At 47.7% G+C, this 7500-nt stretch overlaps 1 protein-coding gene across 1 annotated transcript in view; it reads right to left on the bottom strand.

The window, feature by feature from the left end:
* The window catches only part of LOC125030478 (centaurin-gamma-1A-like), a 79099-nt gene that overhangs the window by 9521 nt on the left and 62078 nt on the right, over positions 1–7500 (bottom strand). The gene's annotated exons all lie outside the window — the stretch shown is intronic.

Here is a 7500-nt window from a genome sequence, read left to right as displayed (position 1 = left end):
AAGATGAGAAAGTCCCCCCCCCCCCCCCCAATAAAAAAGAAAACGGAAAGGACACAAAGAAAGCGGCAAACCAACACCCGCCTTTCGAGAGTTCAAGCATGACTCGGCGGCCATCTTGGATCGTTTTAAGGCAACAGCTCACGTTACCAGGCGTGCACTTGACCGGGAGAAGGGGGGGGGGAGGGGAGTGGGTAAATGGGGGTGAAAGGAGGGGAAGTGGGGGTAAGGGAGGGAGAATATGAGGAGGAGGAGAATGAAGAAAATGCGAAGTGAGAGAGGAAGGGAGAAGGGAAAGAAAGGTTAAAAGAGGGGTGAGGGAGCAAGGGGAGGGGAAAAAAGGAAGAAAGAGGGGAGAGGACTGGAGGGAGGAAGATAGAAAATGAAGAAGGATGAAGATGAAGGAAGGGAGAATGGGAAGGGAGAAATTAGAATATCCTGAGTATTTTCCCACCTCTAGATGAAACGCAAAACTTGGATTTCCTCCATCTCTCCCTCTCCCTCCTCCTCTCTCTCTCCCTCCCTCTCTCTCCTCTCTCCCTCCCTCCTCCCTCCCTCCCTCCCTCCCTCCCTCCCTCCCTCCCTCCCTCCCTCCCTCCCTCCCTCCCTCCCTCCCTCCCTCCCTCCCTCCCTCCCTCCCTCACTCCCTTCCTCAAGGAGCCTAGGTACTTGAAGGCGGCGACGGAGCGCTTAAGGGAGCTTTTCCTCGGTGAATCAGCGAGCGCAGAATTATCTCCTTCGTCCTCTTTCATTTCCTTCTACCCCCTCTTCTTTCCCCCGTTATCCCTGTTCCTCGTCCTAGTCTCTTCTTCCGTTTCTCCCATTCACTCTCTTACTCACTTTCTTCTGCCCATTCTCCTCTACCCATCTCCTGTTTACCCCCTTCTCCCTTTTCACATTCTCTCTCTTCCTCTTTCCTCTCTCTCCCTTCCCCGTCCTGCTCCCCTCTCCTCCTCCTCCTCCTCCACCTTCATTTTTCCACTACATGAAAAAAAAGAACGAAAGAAAGAAAGGAGGAACGAAAGAGAGCGAGAGAGAGAGATGAAGGAAGGAAAGAAGAAAGAAAAACGAAATTAAAGAACAGAGGAGAGGAAGAGAGAGAGAAAGCAAAAGAAAGAAAAAGACTGAAAGGAAGGGAAAAAAAAGAAAGAAGGAAAAAAAAAAGAAGGAAGGAAGGAAGGAAGCAAGAAAAAAAAAACCTTCTCACATTATATCCCCGACTTATCCCAACCTGTCGGATAAATCGACCGGCACTATCGGACACGGTCGCTCCTCCTTGTCCTTGGATAATGGATAGTAAAAAACGGGTCTAGGGGGAACGATACGTATATATTTATTTATATATATTTCCTGCCTCTTTTTTTGTGTGTGTCTGTGTGTGTGTGTGCGTCTACATCCCTTTAACATCGGCGTGATCTTTGAAGAGTGAGATATTGGTGGCAGTGTTATTGTGAGTGTGCGAAAGGAGATGGGGTTGGCCCTCATGCCCTCGCGCTCTCTCTCCCTCTCTGGTCAAAGTTAAAAAAAAAGGCTCACTCCCTCTCCCTCTCCCTCTCCCTCTCCCTCTCCCTCTCCCTCTCCCTCTCCCTCTTCCTCTACCCCCCTCTCTCTCTCTCTCTCTCCCTAAGTTTAAAAAGATTCTCTCTCCCTCTCCCTCTCCCTCTCCCTCTCCCTCTCCCTCTCCCTCTCCCTCTCCCTCTCCCTCTCTCTCCCTCTGTCTTTCTCCCTCTCCCTTTCTTCCTTCTTTCCTCTCCTCTTCCTCTGTTGGGCCACGCAAAAAAAAAAAAAGACAAACGAGAGAGAGAAAGAGAAAAAAGGAACATAAAGAAAACTAGAAAATGACACCGATTCACTCCGCCTCCGCGACACAAGAACTCCTTCTTCAATAATTCAAATTTCTACAGTAGCCGCAGACCTTTTCTCTGTAGGGGGGGGGGGGGGGCGTGAGCAAAAAGAGGCAATTTTGTGCGACTCAAATGATAATAGGGATTCCACCGTTAGTCCTTGTTTTTTTTATATATACATGTTTATACATCTGATTGAGTTTCCTAATGCATGTAAGTGCGTGTGTGTGTGTGAGTGAGTGAGTGAGTGAGTGAGTGAGTGAGTGTGTGTGTGTGTGTGTGTGTGTGTGTGTGTGTGTGTGTGTGTGTGTGTGTGTGTGTGTGTGTGAGTGAGTGAGTGAGTGAGTGAGTGAGTGAGTGAGTGAGTGAGTGAGTGAGTGAGTGAGTGTGAGTGTGAGTGAGTGAGTGTGTGTGTGTGTGTGTGTGTGTGTGTGTGTGTGTGTGTGTGTGTGTGTGTGTGTGTGTGTGTGTGTGAGTGAGTGAGTGAGTGAGTGAGTGAGTGAGTGAGTGAGTGAGTGAGTGAGAGAAATAGAGTACGGATTAAGAGCATTCGAGAACTCCCCCCCCCCCCCTCAAAAAAACACCCCCACCATACCTACCACGTGCGTTCTTATTACCATAAAACTAATTTACAAGCAGAACTCGTTCTAAAAGGGCGTGGTTTCGACAAAGGCGTTTCTTTAACCAGATTTCCCTCTCCATAATACCCTCCCTCCTCTTTCTCATCTCTACTCATCTTTCCTTCTTTCTTCTTCTCCTTCCTTTCGTAACGTTAGGCCTATTTACCCCCCCCCCACCCCACACACACATGAATGACGCAATCACATGAAATTAAACTTTATGTCGAAAAAAAAACCATATATATTGGACTCGGGGAAAATTATTCAACATGCGCGACGTTAACACAAGGGAGGACGTGAGAAAAAGAACGAGAGAGAAAATATGAAAGGGGGAAGAAGAAACAAATAAAAGTAAAAGCGCGAAAGAGAGAAAAAAAGAAGAGTAAAAAATCAGCATGAAAGAGTGAATAAGAGAGAGAGAGAGAGAACGATAGAGAGCACAACAACAACAGAAAAGCAGGCATTGTCCCCCCAGAGGCCCCGAGGGCGCGCAAGCACCGACAATGCACAACCGAAACAAGGAGAGGCAAAGGCAAGCTGTCACTCCTCCGTCACCGCCGCCGCCGCCGCCTCGCCCTGCAGCCCAATTATGCCCAGAGAGAATGCCCCGTTCCCACAGCCCGCCCTCGGGGCACGGCGGGGCACAAAGGGACCCGTTCCCGTGAGGCTGCTGGCCATACACACTTTCCCATAGAATAATAATATTTAAAAAGTAAATATAAATAACAACAACAACAATAATAATAATAATACCAACTCTGTAACAAAAATCACACATAAGCGAAAATTACCGACGCATTGAGCCGGCCGTGCCCCGTCCCGCCTGACCCTCCGTGCTCACAGTGCGCAGCCCAGCACGATTCTGCGTCGCGCGTGCGTCCCCGGAACTCCCAGCACGTGTCCTCGCCTCCGTGCACGAAACCCTTGCACGACGCAGATGTCCGGTACGTGTCCTAAGGTTTCTTGGAAGCCTCGTCTCCCGCGCAGACGAGCGAACGAACGAGAAAGCCGTATAATGGTTCAGCCAATGTTTTGTTTACTTCTTTGTTCATTTCCTTATTTGTCTTATCCACTCACGTATCTATCTATTTGTTTATTCGGTTATTTATTCATTTTCCCAGTCTCTTATATCTCATTTACTTATATATTCACCGATATCATTACTACTAACACATATATTAAGATATGATTTGCTTTGAACTTTGGCAGCCTTCGCATGGCACTGAAGTTTCGCCGTAACAAGAAGAAAAACAATAAAAGAAGACAATACGAAACAGAACCGACCTCTCTTTCCCATCTCCCTCTTTCTCTCTCTCCCTCTTTGCCCTCTCTTTCTCCCTTTCGTTTTTCCACTTTTACCTATCTCCCCCCTCTCTTTCTCCCTCTTCCCCTCTCTTCCTCCCTTTCCCTTCTCCTCTTTCTCCTCCTTCCTCTCACTCTTTCCTCCTCTCCAACCAACGAAAATAGAAGAGAACGAGAGGACCAAGGTAGCATACGTGTGCACATCTAGCGCTATTAACAGTGGGCGGCGACGGGCGGGCGGGCGGGCGGGCGGGCAGCGGTCTCGCCTGGGAACTGGTATCTAACAGGGCGTAGTCTCCTTCCTCTGTACTATCTCGTACCTTGTTGCTACTTCACCCGGGAGAGAAGAGGACTGCAGGATGGATAGTGGAGAGGAAAAGGAGGGAGAAAGAAAGAGGATAGAGAAAAAAAAAAGGAGGGAGAGAGGGAGAGAGGGAGAGAGAGGGAGAGAGAGAGAGAGAGAGAGAGAGAGAGAGAGAGAGAGAGAGAGAGAGAGAGAGAGAGAGAGAGAGAGAGAGAGAGAGAGAGAGAGAGAGAGAGAGAGAGAGAGCCAGAGAGAGAGAGAGGCAAATACACAGTGACTGTGAGTGAGCGAGTTTCCTCTTCCTCTTCCTCTTCTCTCCTCTCTCATTCTCCCCTTCCACCTCCCAGCTAAACCCAAAAGGCCTGGCAAACGAAAGGGGTAAAGAGCAAAGTCTAAAAGAAAAGGGGGAGGCGAAAGGGGGTCAGGAAAAGGGGGGGGGGGAGGGACAAGCCTAACAGATGATGAAGATTCACACTACATCACTGCGATGAATGAAACGGGGTTCGAAACGGTCACAGAAACGGCTCATAAACTTTCGTCGTATGTGCCGCCAAAGAGGGAGAGGAGAGAAGAGAACAGAATAAAAGAGTAGAGCATAGGAAAGGAGAGATGAGAGGAAAGGGGAGAGGGGAGGAGAGGAGAGGAGAGGAAAGGAGAGGAGAGGAGAGGAGAGGAGAGGAGAGGAGTAGGGGAGAGGAGTGGAGAGAAGTGAACAGAAGAGAAGTAGAGAGGAGAAAACAGAAGAGAAGTGGAGAGGAGAGAACAGAAGAGAAAAGAGAAGAGGAAGTGAATAGAGAAGTTAGGAAAGGATGCGAGAGAAGTGAGAAGTGAGAGCAAAAATATGAGAGAGAAACATAAAAAAAAGAGAAAAAAGAGAAAAGAGAAAAACAAACAGATGAGAAAGAAGCAGGGAAAATTAATCAATCCGACATTGTTTACGGTCGCTCATTTATCGTTTACGCTACATTGTTTATCGCCATTGTGTGTGATCACGCCGCTCCGGGAGACAAAAGCGGCGAAAAAATAACAACAGGGCAGATGTATACAGCGCGGGGTCTGAACACGGATGAACAGCGTGGTGAACATCGGCTAGCCTTGCCTGACGGACTGTGTTTTTGTAAGTCATGTATTAGTATTATCATTATCATTATCATTATTATCATTATATTCTTTTCTATCGATTACATTACTATTATTGTTGTTGCTACTGATTTTATCAGTGACAATCGCTATCGCCTTTAGATTCCATGTCTATAAATAATATCAAATTAAACAAGAAGGGAGAAGGTGACAGTGAAGATAATAATAAGAAAAAAAATAAACTAGAGATTAATAAAAATAACAAGAACTAAAAAGGAAAAAAAAACGTACGTTACGAAAAGCATACAGCCTCCTCATTCACAAACTCATCACAGCCACTACGCCCATAAAGCCTAGCTAGGTCGAGGGGCGTGAGTGCCTCCCCTCCTGTGGGGTAAGAGTGTGGGGTAAGGGGGTGGGGTAAGGGAGAGGGGGAGAGTGGGACGGGACAAGGAGGTGGAGAGGAGAGGGAGGGGAGGGAGGGAGGGAGGGAAGGGAGGGAGAGGGTTGTGGAGAGGGGAGCAGAGGGGGGGGAGAGGATGGACAGCGAGCGAGACCCGAGGGGGTACATACCCTCCGGCAAATGCCCCTAGGTGTCCTCTCCCTCCACCTTCACCCCTACCCCTCCCTCTCCCCTCCTGTTACCCTCCCTCCCACCCCCCTCCTATGCCTCCCCCCCCTCTCGCCTGAGGGTACACACACGTCACTCAATGCGCCCTCAATTATGCCCCCAAGCCAGAAAGCATTTAAGTGGCATCGCACTTTTTTCCTCACGCTTTCTATGAGGTTAGAATGATGATAATGAAGGCGATAATCATAATCCCAAAGGAAGGTAATATTGATAATGATCGTGATGCTATCAATACATAATTATGATGAATATCATCACTAGGTAATCAGGGCTAAGCAAACAACCAATATCAGAGCAAAAGTCAAACCAAGATTTTTAATTTAAAAAATAACACAACACTTTACAAAAAAATAAGTAAACAATGCAAAAATAACTAATTAATAAACGAAACAGCCATAATTATCCCTCGCTAGAAACAAATACTTTCCGCAAACGAAGCCGGAAAGCAACGCAATCGGGGACCGGATGCCTTTGCAAGCTTCGGATCGTGGATTCGGACGCGGCCTCGTTCGGAAGCGGAGGGACACGAAACGTTCTTCGGATTTTTCTTATTCAATTTCCTTTACTTCTTTCTTCTTTCTTATTCCTTCTTTCGTCGTCCTCGTCGTCGTCTACCTCTGCTTTATTCTCTTCTTCTTCTTCTTCTTCTTCTTCTTCTTCTTCTTCTTCTTCTTCTTCTTCTTCTTCTTCTTCTTCTTCTTCTTCTTCTTCTTCTTCTTCTTCTTCTTCTTTTTCGTCCATTTATCTTTTTACTTCTTTATCCACATGAGAATGACAAGATTTGTTTTAAAGCGAGGCAAGACAACACACGTGAAAAATATCGCTAACAATAATCTCAGTAAGTAATAATGGTACCAAACTGAGCACGACATCCCTACAGATAACAACACAACGCCAGTAACAACGCCAACGAAACAAGGAACAATAAACAGGAAGAGAAACGAATGAGAGCAAAGACAAGACACGAAGGAAAAAAAATCCTCCTCCCTCTCTATCCCTCCTTTCTTCTTTCACTCTTTGTCTTCTTTTCTTTCTCCTGCTCCTCCTCTTCCCCCTCCTTCCTCCCTCCGCCTCCCCCTCCCTCCGCCTCCCCCTCCCTCCTCCCTCCTCCCTCCTCCCTCCTCCCTCCTCCCTCCCCTCCCCCTCCTTCCTTCCACGCCTAATGAAATCCAAACAAAAAGGCTCCTACAATAGTCACGCCGCGCTTCAGTTTGCTCTGAAAACATCTTTTACTGTGTGCCGGAAAAGAGAAGACTCAGGAGAGAAAGAGAAAGAGGAAAGAGAGAGAAAGAGAAAGAGGAAAGAGAGAGAGAGAGAGAGAGAGAGAGAGAGAGAGAGAGAGAGAGAGAGAGAGAGAGAGAGAGAGAGAGAGAGAGAGAGAGAGAGAGAGAGAGAGAGAGAAACGTGCGTGCGTGCTGGTAAACACTTCCTCAACTCTTCTACCTACACTAATCCACAGGGGGAAGGGGGAAGAGGAGGGGAGAGGAAGATGGGAGAGAGATGGGAGAGGGGAGAGGGGAGAGGGGAGATGGGAGATGGGAGTGGGGAGAGGGGAGAGGGGAAAGGGGAGAGGGGGGCGAGAGAGGAACCACCTGGGATCTTGAGCGTCAAGCAGGTGGCAGCAGTTGCTTCTGACGTCACTACATCAAGCAGGAAGAGGTGAAGACGGGTTGAGCGGATAGAACGAGGACGAAATAAAGGAATAAGGAGAGCTAGAAATAA

Source organism: Penaeus chinensis, chromosome 11 (genome assembly GCF_019202785.1).
Source record: "Penaeus chinensis breed Huanghai No. 1 chromosome 11, ASM1920278v2, whole genome shotgun sequence".
Lineage (NCBI taxonomy): Eukaryota > Metazoa > Arthropoda > Malacostraca > Decapoda > Penaeidae > Penaeus > Penaeus chinensis.
This window is presented reverse-complemented; position numbering and strand designations above follow the sequence as displayed.